Below are 12,396 nucleotides of genomic sequence, written 5' to 3'. Positions count from 1 at the left end.
CATGACCTTATGTGTCCCCCTGGAAGGGAGGCCAGCTGTGCTGGGGAGCTTGAATACAATCAGTTGCCCCTGGGAACCCATCTACATGTGGAAGTTTGGCTTGGCTCCGTTTAAGCTTCCATCCTTTGCTCTGTTTTCCTCAGCAAAGGAGTCCTGTGACTGCCCTGGCCCAATGGCAGGTGGTGCTCAGGGATGCAGGCAATGTTATACTGGGGACAGAAGACTCTCCTGGTGCTGCAGCAGTGCTAGGTTGCTCCTCTCTCTGCCCATAGCCCATAACTACTGATCCCTCTGATTTTGGTACTTCCAGAGCATCCTGTATCCTTGATTCAGGGGAATCATGGACAGTGGGTAGGTAAAGCCATAAAGGTCCCGTGTACAGATGAAGAGAATGGAGCAAGATTTCCAAGCACCCCCTCTGGAGCACTGGAGAATGCTGAGATGTGTCAGTCTTGGCTTTGCAACCTGGGGTGATGCTTGGGGCTTGGCCATGAGAGCATGCAAAGAGGAGTCAGCAGCTGGCAGGGCTCTGACTTACTGACCTGTGTTTCTGAAGGGCATCCCCTTCCCTCTTCAGCCTGTGGAGCTGGATTTGAGCAGCAGAGATGTTTGGGGCTGCCTGGACTTGGCTGTCTCAGCTTATTCTTGTGTGACTTTTTGCTTGCAACCCTTGGCTCTGCTGTATAGCACTGTGCCAGTCCTGTGGTGGCTTTGTGGATCTCCAAGTCACTGTTGGCTGCTGCAGCATGAAACCCCGGCTGTCAGGGAAGAGGCCTGGCTGAAGCTTTTAATCTGCAACCTGAGACACTAGCCACTGTTGAGGCTGAACTGAAAGGGGATGCTGGCAGGGCATGCTGAGCACCTGGTGCCCCTGCTGGAGGCTGGAACAAGGATGCTTTTCCTCTGTGCCTGTTTCTTGCTCAGAGGCAAAGTGTGTGGAGATGGGGCATGATGATGGAGAGCGTATTGAGTGGCCAGTGGTTCCAAGAATAGCGTGTTACAGGTCACCATGTGCAAGTCAAGCAGCTTTCTCATGTGTCTCTGGTCCAGAGGGCAGTCCTTGGAGTTTCCATGTGTTGCAGGAGAAATCAGAGATCATTCAGATCTGATCTAGGAGTTACTTTACTGAGTTCTAATCAGTAAATTAGGTATGTAAAATATTTAGTAAGAACAGATGGATTGATGGTCAATAATCTACTACACTTAAAGTTAGTGTGGGTTACACAGATTATCACATAAGCTTACTATAGGTATCTTAAATGTTACATATGTGCAAAAAATGTCACTTACCAACCCATTGATGTCTGGTGTTAGGTAAGGTTACCTCTCTTAGCCTCAAGGAGTAACCGTGGGAGGTATCCCTACTCACAGGGCAGTCACCATGCAGCTAGTTGCTATGGAGGGAGAGCTCAATAGACCCTGATGGCTGTAGATATTTATAGCATAAAGTGGTCAATTTGTAGTAAGATTTCCTGTGTTCATGCAGTTTTGGCTGCTTATCAGCTCAGTCTCCAGCCAAACCATTTTCGTGGTTTTGGTTCTGGGTTCTCACTAATAGCCCCACACAGTAGGATTAACTTCTGTTAGGTGTATTTGTTGAGCATCTGCCTGGACCAAAATTCAGTTAGTTCAAACAGGAGTAGTATATTTGTCCTGCCATGGTGTCCTTGGAACCTTCTGTTTAATCTGGTCTCCCTGGGTGCCTACTGCCATGGTATCTGGGCACATTCACAGTATCACAGTATGCTAGAGATTGGAAGGGACCTCAAAGATCATCTAGTCCAATCCCCCTGCCCGAGCAGGAACACCTAGATAAGGTTACACAGGAATGTGTCCAGGCGGGTTTTGAATGTCTCCAGGAAAGGAGACTCCACAACCTCCCTGGGCAGCCTGTTCCAGTGTTCCGTCACCCTCACTGAGAAGAAGTTTCTTCTCAAGTTTAAGTGGAACCTCTTGTGTTCCAGTTTGTACTCATTACCCCTTGTCCTATCATTGTTTGCCACTGAGTAGAGCCTGGCTCCATCCTCGTGACACTCCCCCTTTATATATTTATATACACTAATAAGGTCACCTCTCAGTCTCCTCTTCTCCAAACTATAGAGACCCAGCTCCCTCAGTCTTTCCTCATAAGGGAGATGCTCCATTCCCTTAATCATCTTCGTTGCCCTGCGCTGGACTCTCTCCAGCAGGTCCCTGTCCTTCTTGAACTGAGGGGCCCAGAACTGGACACAATATTCCAGATGCGGTCTCACCAGGGCAGAGTAGAGGCGAAGGAGAACCTCTCTCGACCTACTAACCACCCCCCTTCTAATATACCCCAGGATGCCATTGGCCTTCTTGGCCACAAGGGCACAGTGCTGGCTCATGGTCATCCTGTCATCCACTAGGACCCCCAGGTCCCTCTCCCCTACACTGCTCTCTAACAGGTCGTTCCCCAACCTATACTGGAACCTGGGGTTGCTCTTGCCCAGATGCAGGACTCTACACTTTCCCTTGTTATATTTCATCAGGTTATTCCCTGCCCAACTCTCCAGCCTGTCCAGATCTCGCTGGATGGCAGCACAGCCTTCTGGCGTGTTAGCCACTCCTCCCAGCTTAGTGTCATCAGCAAACTTGCTGATAGTACACTCAATTCCCTCATCTAAATCATTGATGAATATATTAAATAATACTGGCCCCAGTACTGACCCCTGAGGCACTCCACTAGTTACAGGCCTCCAACTAGACTCAGCCCCATAGACTACAACTCTCTGGCTTCTCTCCTTCAGCCAGTTCACAGTCCACCTCACTACCTGATCATCCAGACCACACTTCCTCAATTTAGCTGTGAGGATGCTGTGGGAGACTGTGTCAAATGCTTTGCTGAGGTCAAGGTAGACCACATCCACCGCTCTGCCATCATCCATCCACCGTGTTATTTCCTCATAAAAGGCTAAGAGATTGGTCAAGCATGATTTCCCCTTGGTGAAGCCATGTTGACTGCCCCTCATAACCTTCTTATCCTTGATATGCCTTAAGATGGCACCAAGGATAAGGTGTTCCATCACTTTCCCAGGGATGGAGGTGAGGCTGACCGGTCTATAGTTACCCGGGTCCTCCTTCTTGCCCTTTTTGAAGACTGGAGTGACATTTGCTTTCCTCCAGTCCTCAGGCACCTCTCCCGTTTCCCAAGACTTGGTAAAGATGATGGAGAGTGGTCTAGCAATGACTTCCGCCAGTTCCCTCAGCACCCGCGGGTGCATCCCATCTGGACCCATGGATTTATGGATGTCCAGATTGCTCAACTGGTCTCTAACCCATTCCTCATCGACTAAGGCAAACCGCTCCGCTGACCTGACTTCACCTAAGGTCTCAGGGGTACAGGTCTCTTCAGGACTGCCTGCAGCAGACCAGACAGAGACAAAGAAGGCATTCAGTAACTCTGCCATCTCTGTACCTTCTGTCACCAGGGCACCCATCCCGTTCATCAGTGGGCCTACATTGCCTCTGGTGTTAGTTTTATCTGCCATGTATTTGAAAAAGCTCTTTTTGCTGTTCTTGACCCTTCTCGCCAGGTTTAATTCTAAGGAGGCCTTAGTCCTCCTAGCTGCCTTCCTACATCCTCTAGCAGCAGCCTTATATTCCTCCCAAGTGGCCAGCCCCACCTTCCATGACCTGTAAACTCTCCTCTTCCACTTGAGCATACCCAGCAATTCCCTATTTAGCCACGCAGGTCTCCTGGCCCTCTTCCTTGCCTTCCTACGTGTCGGGATGCTCCGATCTTGAGCTCGGAAAAAGCAATCCTTGAATGCCAAACAACTATCTTGGGCCCCTTTGCCTTCAAACAGCCTTGCCCATGGGATTTCCCCTAGCAATTGCTTGAAAAGGCCAAAGTTTGCCCTGCTAAAGTCCAGGGTTGCAATTCTACTTGCTATTCTACTAGTCCTACCACACAAGATCCTGAATTCCACCATCTCGTGGTCGCTGCAACCAAGGCAGCCCTCAACCCTTACTAACAAGGAGGGTCTGGTCGAAGCAGTGAGGATGAGATCCAGCAGCGGTCCTCTCCTGGTTGGCTCCTCCACCATTTGCAGGAGGAAGTTATCATCCATACACTGGAGGAACCTCCTGGACTGTGGCTGGGTTGCTGAGTGGTCCAGCAAAGACCAAAAGACCCTTTCACCATCCACCCCAAGGCCCTGTAGCCTTTCTTCATCCCCCTCAGACTGCGGGAAGCAGCTTCCCCCTCACCTGTCTGGAAGACCAGCAGTGGGTAGTAGTCTGTTGGGTGCACCAGGTTGGGGAGCACCCTAGTGATATCTCTGATCCGGGCTCCAGGCAGACTACACACTTCCCTATGATGAGGGTCAACTCTGCATATCAGGCCCTCTGTTCCTCTCAGAAGGGAATCACCTACTACAATGACCCTTCTTTCTTTCTTATCAGGGGCAGTCTTGAGGTGCAAAGTCGACACCTTTTCCTATGTGGCCTTGTAGGCTGGCCTAGCACCACATTCTCACCTACCTCTCCTTCAAGGTCCAGGGCCTCGAACCTATTACGGAGGGACACCTGGGGAAGCGGGGCAGGAAGGGGGGAGGGTTTCCCACGACGTCGAACTGGAACTCGCTTCCAACCCTCGTCGCCTTTTTGGTCCCCTACCTCTGCGCAACAGCTACAGGGCAGGGGGTGTCTTGGGCCACCCCCCTCTGTGTGAGAAGGCAGGGGGTCTTTCCCCTTTTGGGGGGTATCTCCCTGGAACCGTTCCAATTGGCACGCCAGGGAGTTACTCCACCAGCCGATCTCCCTTTCACACTCCCTGATGGTCCTCAGCGTCTCAACCTCCTCCTTAAGTTTTGCCACCAGGCTAAGCAGATCTTCTACCTGCTCACACCTCACGCAGGTGGAATGCTGTCCTCCCTCCCCCGGCAGCAGCAGGCTCTGGCACTCCCTGCATCCAGAGACCTGAACAGCCACAGTTTGGGACAAGGTCTCTGTCTGAGTTGCTGCAGTCTTCTTACTGCAAGCTCTCTTTCTGGAGGCGACCATATTGGTGAGCAGTCTGGGACACCAGCAACAGGGTCAGCAACACGACCTGCTTGTTCCTCCCTGCGCCTGATGGGCAGTGACATGCCGCTGCCCTCTGAGAGGTTCTTTCAAGGCAAGGGGCAGGGGGGGTGGTCACCGTCACCGTGGGAACGCCCCCCTCTCTCTCGCAAGGGCTGCTGGGGCTTCGGGGATCGGGAGATGTCGGGAATCGCGATGTTTCTGCGCTCTCCCCTCTGATTTTCCTAATCTCCGTTGACCCTCGTGGTCGCTGAAGCGTGCCGGCTGCGGCTCTAGCTAGGCTAGCTCCGATCAGCTGACTGAATTCCTCTGGTTCTGCCTGGCAGAGATGTCTGTGGTAGCTGTTCTGTGCATGGGGTTTTGATGGATGCATTGCCCTACTCCTTGGGGAAAGATTGGTCTTGTCCAGGTTACTTCAGAGGCATCTACCCTTTCTGCTTGGATCTGTGTTTGCCACAGCTCCCTCTGTAACACTTACTTGACAGGACACCCTGAAAGCAGAGTGAACCCCAAGCTCTCAGCCCAGACCAATGGACAGGGCAGGGGTATGGCTATTCCCCAGCACTTCCCCTGCCTTCCAGCAGCCCTGTGAGCTCTGCAGGGCTCTGTAGGGGCTAATTGCTTGTCAGGGTTAGGATGTGCTGGGGATGTGGAGGTGTCTGGAGGCCCTGCACAGCTGGCCAGCTGCAGGACCACATCTGGAACACTGAGGTTCTAATTCCCAAAGCCATGTTCTGTTGCCCACAGTTCTGGGCAGAGAGGATTCAGCCTGTCATGTGGTGCCCAGAGCTTTCTGCAAGGCACCAGATGTTTGTGGTTGTCTTGATTGTCTCTGCCTGAACCATCCTAAAGCAAATATATCTGAGCCTGGTTGGGGATGGCAGTGTGTTAAGGTGAAAGTGAGACTTGGCAAATGCCACCCTCCAATTGGTTAGAAGAAAGTGAGCAAAGAGGGAAAAGTAACCAGTACCATGTACTTAGGGAACAAATGAGGAGAGCAGCAGTGCCTCTGCATGAGAAAGGGCTGGAAGAATGAATGCTGAAGAAAATACAGCCCCAAACTAATTTACTCCTTTGCTTCAGCATTCAGTAAAGGCAGTGGCACTGAATGTACAGCCTGAAGGAGGGTGGGGAGCGAGTGGAAGAAATTGCTGCTGCTGGAGGAGAACAAAACCTCAGAGCATTCAATGTACTGGACTTAGGGAGAGGGGCTGAGCTGCTGCACGCTATGACAGTGGCAGGGCTCCTCTTTGGTAAACCAGCATCTTCAAATGCTCAGGCTGGAGCAGTACTGAATGACCAGTGTTTGTGATGGGGAGAAAAGTGATCTGTGTACTGTCCTGGTTTCTGCTGGGATAGAGTTCATTTTCTTCTGAGTAGCTGGTGTAGTGCTGTGTTTTGGCTTTAGTCTAAGAATAATGCTGATAACACACAAATGTTTTAGTTGTTGCTAAGTAGCACTGTCGTGGTTTAAACCCAGTCAGGCAACTTGTTCACTCACTCCCAGTGAGTGGTGCCGGGCTGACAACAATCGAGGCCCCCCTCCCCCCCCACCGGGGCTCTCCCCTTCCCCGCTCCCAGAGGAACAGGGAGGAGGATCGAAATAGTGCAACTCCCACGGGTTGAGACAAGAACAGCCCAGCAACTAATGTTTGTTAATCACCACAAATAACCAATTTGTGTTAATCACCACCACTACTACCAACTACAACAATGATTAAGGGAAAATAACAAGGGAAGAGAATACGATACCACCGGCCAAGAAACGAGTCCCACCCGGAAGCCCGTGTCCTACTGGGTAACTCCCAGTTACCCCCCACCATGGGCATGACGTGCTGTGGTATGGAATACCTCCCTGGCTAACCCGGGTCAGGTGCCCCATCTCTGCTTCCTCACAGCTTCCCCTCCTCCCTGGCAGAGCATGAGCCTCACAAAGTCCTTTGTCAGGGTAAACATCACTTAGCAACAACCGAAAACATCGGCTTCACCAACACTGTTCCCAGGCTGGAAGTCAAAACACAGCACTGCACCAGCTACCACAAAGGAAAAACATGACTGCTACTGCTGAACCCAGGACAAGCACTTACCCTGATCAAGGATTTTTCAGTCTCTCATGCTCTGCCAATGAGGAGGGGCACAAGAAGCCAGGAGGGAGCATAGCCAGAACACCTGACCCAAACTAGCGAAAGGGGTATTCTCCATACCACAGCACATCATGCTCAGTATAGAAACCGGGGGGGAGTTACCTGGAAGGGGCTGATCGCTGCTCAGGGATGGTGAGTGGGTGGTGAACAATTGTATTGTGCATCACTTGTGTTATTTGTTGGGGTTTTCTTTAGTTTTATCTCTCTTTTTGTTATTTCATTTTTCAGTATAAGTTTTATAATCATTAAACTGTTCTTATCTCAACTCGTGGGTTTTACCTTTTCTTTCTGATTCTCCTCCCCATCCCACTGGGGGCAGGGAGTGAGCAAGTGGCTGTGTGGTACTCTAGTTGCCAGCTGGGATTAAACCACGATAGTACATACAAGCCTCTGTGTCTGGTCTCAAATTCTATATAAAGTTGAATAAAAATAAGAATATTCAAAGTTAAATGGGAAGAGCTGACAGCAAGGGGGGTGAGTGAGGACAGGATGCAGGCTCTGGGCTGTGGGCACTGATGCTTTTGCTTTCTTGAGGTGCATCATCTGGTGCCCATGTCCCTATAGGTCACACTGATACCAGCACAGACTTTGGCCTATGGTCCCAGCTGTAATAAATCCTCCCCATCTAATGTAGACATCAGTATTCGTCTGTGGCAGCAATTAGAGGGGGGAACTCAGCTGGGTGGCCATCCCACAGGTCCTGGGGTGCCTGCAGGTGCATCAGTATTTCCTCTCAGTACAAGGGGAGGGAGGATAGAACCACAGACATGTGATGCCTGTGACTGGAACTGCAGCTGCTGACCGTCCTGGATTCCAGGATCCATGACCTGCCTGCTGGGTTGGGAAAGGGGCCCTGGCTGGGGAGTGATGCTGTGCTTGCCAAGCCAGCTGCTGTGACTGCACTGCAGCTTGGTGCCGCTGGGAGGCTGCTGGGTGGGGGGTGGAGATGGGATGTTTTCTTGGGCACCTTGTGGGGCTTAAAAAAAAAGTTATTCTAGAAAAAGAAATGAGCTAAATCCACTCCATATCCCTGCTCAGTGTGGTGGCTTGTCCCACACTCATCTGGAGTTACAATAAGGGCATGCTGGCAAAGTAGGGTCATGTCAAGGAGTGAGCAGGCAGGCAGCCTGCAGGCATCACTCTGCCCTGCTGCTACCTGGTTATGACCATGTGTGCCAAACCCTCAGATGAGGTCTGTCAGAGCCATGCACCATGGAGTGTGCCAGGCATGTGCACACATAGGTGGGCACACATTTCATCTGCCCAGGGTTGCATGCAGGTGTGTGCTGTGAGCCTATGCATCCCAGGGCAGCACTTGCCAGGTGACAACCCCAGGCCAGACCTTCCAGCTTGGAAATGGAGGTTTCTGTCCATGCACATCCCACATGTATGTGGTACTGGGCATTCACACATTGCATGCCATGCACATGCATGTCCCTCGTGCCATGCCAGGACCTGCTCAAGGTTTTGGGGATGGAAGGACCTGACTGGCTACAGCGAGGGTTTTTTGCTACAGCAGCAGCCCCTGTAGAAGTCTCCTCTAAGCTGTGGGGGCAAACATGGCTGGGAAGGCTTATGTGCATGCTACGGGTTCATCTTCTGTGTGGGAATCTCTGGATTTGAGACCAAAACGTGGCAGGGGGGGCTTTCCTCCCCCAGAAAGCATGGGTGCAAATATGAGGTCACCTTACCATTCCATGAAGTGTGTTGCATGCTGTTGTGGTTTAAGCCCAGCTGGTAACTCAAAACCATGCAGCCACTCGTGCATTCCCTCTCTTCTTCCCCCCCACTCCCTGAAGGATGGGGAGGAGAACTGAAAGAATGTAAATCCCATGGGTTGAGATAAGACATAGGACACATGCAGAGCTGACTCAGTCCAGGGTTCCCCACCTGCAGAGTGCGGGACTCCCATGAAGGGACATGCGTGGGTGCAGACTGCAGCTGGTAAAGAAGGTGGCAGGGGGTGGTGGTGCGACCAACGACCACATGTTTGCTATGCATATGCCACCAATGCATGTTTGCATGTACAGGCAGAGCTTCTGGAGAGGGTGAATGAATGAGTGCTATGGTTTAAGCCCAGCCAATAACTCAAAACCATGCAGCTGCTAGCTCACTCCCTGCCTTCTGCCCCCCCTTCTGCCAGAGGGATAGAGAGGAGAATCAAAAGAATGTAATTCCCACTGGTTAGGATGAGTCCAATAACTAAAGTATAATACAAAACCTACTACTACTGCCACTAATAATGATAAGGGAAATAACAAGGGGAGAGAATGGAGAACTAAAAGGGGAAAGAGAAAAAAAAAATAAACAGCAGTGATGCACAATAAAATTGCTCACCATCTGACGATCGATACCCAGCCCGACCCAAGCAGCAATCTGGGCTTTCTGGGTGATGCTCCCCAGTTTATATACTGGGCATGATGCACTGTGGTATGGAATACCCCTTTGGCTAGTTTGGGTCAGGTGTCCTGTATCTGCTTCCTCGTGGCATCCCATCCCCCTCCTCACTGACAGAGAATGAGACTGAAAAATCCTTGATCGGGGGGGGGAAGGGGGTGGGGGTGGGGGTGTGAGGGTGGAGTGGTGTCACTCCCACACATGAAAAAGGCAGCAATGCATCAGCTACTAAGAAAGAGAAAAATAACCGTTACAGCTAAACCCAGGACAGTATCCACCCCTTATTACATGTCATTCACGTCATGCTCAGATCCCACATTTTTCAATATACCATTGTGTCCTGGGTTCAGCAGTAGCAGTCATTTTTCTCCTTCTTGGTAGCCGGTGCAGTGCTGTGGTTTGACTTTTGGCTCAGGAACAGAGCTGATAACAATGATGTTTTGGTTTGGCCAAGGACCTTGTGAGCCTCATGCTTTGCCAGGGAGGAGGGGAAGCCAGGAGGAAGCAGAGACAGGACACCTGACCCAAACTGACCAAAGAGGTACTCCATACCACAGCACGTCATGCCCAGGATGTAACTGGGAGTTAGCTGGAAGGGCTGGTAGACTGCGGGGTTGGAGGAGGTATGGGTCGGTGCTTTGGTTGGGCTTGGGGGGCGAGTTATCGGTTGGCTGGTGGTGAGGTGTTGTATTCTCTTCCCTTGTTATTTCCTTTATCATTGTTATTATTGGTGGTAGCAGTAGTGATTTGTGTTATACCTTAGTTACTAAACTATTCTTATCTCAAGCTGTGGGAGTTGCATTCTTTTTGACTCTCCTCTCCGTCCCTCCAGGAGTAGGGGGAGGGCAAGAAGGGGGGGGCAGTGAGTGAACAAGTTGTCTGGTTTGGTTTAAACCATGACACATTGCTTTTTGTCTCTTGATATATAGATATATATGTATACAAACACACACACAAAGAGACAGATATCGTTCCTTATTCCATGGGCCATCCCTATAAATTTTGCTGAATTCATTCAGTCCATGATGTCAGGCTCCAACTCTTGTAACAGTCTTTCAGGGCTGGAGAGATGGTGTGTAGTGTTGGGTTGTTGCCTGCTGACGACACTGCCAAACTTGTCTGGTCACTGCTGAGCTCATCTGGTTTTGTCAAAGTTCTTTGTTTGTGCGATGATCAGAGGGAAATCAGGTTCAGTTGAAGGTGACCTGAGACTCCCGCTACTGCTGCCGTCACTTTCTGATATAGGGTGGGTACTCTTCAGCACACATCATCTCCATCTCTGATGACATTACAAAATCTTTGCCTTTTGGCCAGTACATGATGACTTCAAGGATTCCTGGACAACTGGGATTTCCTATTCGAACTTGTTGTGTAATTAGTGCAGCCCACTTACTCCATGTAGCATCAGTTACATGATATGTAAAGGAGACCCTGCCTTTGAACATCCAGCCCAGCACGGGCATTAGGGGTGCAAGGAGGAGCTGTGCTTCAGTGCCATTCACTTCTGAAGCAGCTAGAACCGCTTCATAGGCTGCCAGAATCTTTTTCAGTTGTAGCATGGCTGGCCTCAGATCCTCTGTATCCCTGACTCCAAAAGCCGAGAGGTCGACCTTGAGTCTCCCCTGGAGCTTTCTCCCAGAGGCTCCAGGTAGGACCATTCTCCCCAGCTGTGGTGTAGAGCACATTTTTTACATCTGGCCCAGTCTGGACTGGTCCAAGGGCTACTGCATGAACTATCCCTGGTTTAAATCGTTCAAAGGCTTATTGTTGCTCAAGGCCCCGTTTGAAATCATACTTCTTCCTGGTCATGTGATAGAGAGGGCTTACAATAAAACTGTAATTTGGGATGTGCATTCTCTAGAACCCCACAACACCTAAGAGAGCTTGTGTTTATTTCTTATTAGTTCGTCAAGATATTGCTGTTATCTTGTTGATCACATCTGTGGAGATCTGACCATGTCCATCTTGCCATGTTTTTCCCAACAACCAAATCTCCTGTGCAGGTCCCTTGACCTTTCTTTCCTTTATGGCAAAACCAGTCTTCAGAAAGATTTGGATTATTTTCTTCCTTTTCTAAAACACTCCCTCAGCTGTATCGCCCCACACAATAATATCATTGATGTATTGCAGGTGTTTTGGAGCTTGCCCCTGTTCCAGTGCAGTCTGGATCAGTCCATGGCAGATGGTAGGGTTGTGTTTCCACCCTTGGGGCAGTCCTTTCCAAGTGTACTGGACACCCCTCCAAGGAAAAGTGAACTGTGACCTGCACTCTGCTGCCAAAGGAATGGAGAAAAATGCATTGGCAATATCAATCGTGGCATACCACTTGGCTGCCTTTGATTCCAGTTCATATTGAAGTTATAGCATGTCCAGTACAGCAGCACTCAAGGGTGGTGTGACTTCATTCAGGCCATGATAGTCTACTGATAGTCTCCACTCTCCATTAGACTTTTGCACTGGCCATATGGGGCTATTAAAGGGTGAGAGGGTCCTGCTGATCACTCCTTGGCTCTCCAGTCTACGGATCAGCTTATGGATGGGAATCAGGGAGTCTTGGTTAGTGTGATATTGCCACTGGTGCATTGTTGTGGTCGCAATTGGCACATGTTCTTCAACCTTCAGCAACCCCACAACAGAAGGATCCTCTGAGAGACCAGGCAAGGTGGACAGCTGCTCAATTTCCTCTGCCTCCATAGCAGCGATACCAAAAGCCCATCGATACCCTTTTGGGCCTTTGAAGTACCCTCTCTTGAGGTATTCTATGCCAAGGATGCATGGAGCCTCTGGACCAGTCACAATAGGGTGCTTTTGC

This window comes from Pezoporus flaviventris, unplaced genomic scaffold (genome assembly GCF_033815535.1).
Source record: "Pezoporus flaviventris isolate CSIRO_AGI_PZ_B2104156 unplaced genomic scaffold, CSIRO_AGI_Pfla_v1 ptg000121l, whole genome shotgun sequence".
NCBI classification, from domain to species: domain Eukaryota; kingdom Metazoa; phylum Chordata; class Aves; order Psittaciformes; family Psittacidae; genus Pezoporus; species Pezoporus flaviventris.
Note: the sequence above shows the minus strand (reverse complement) of the source record.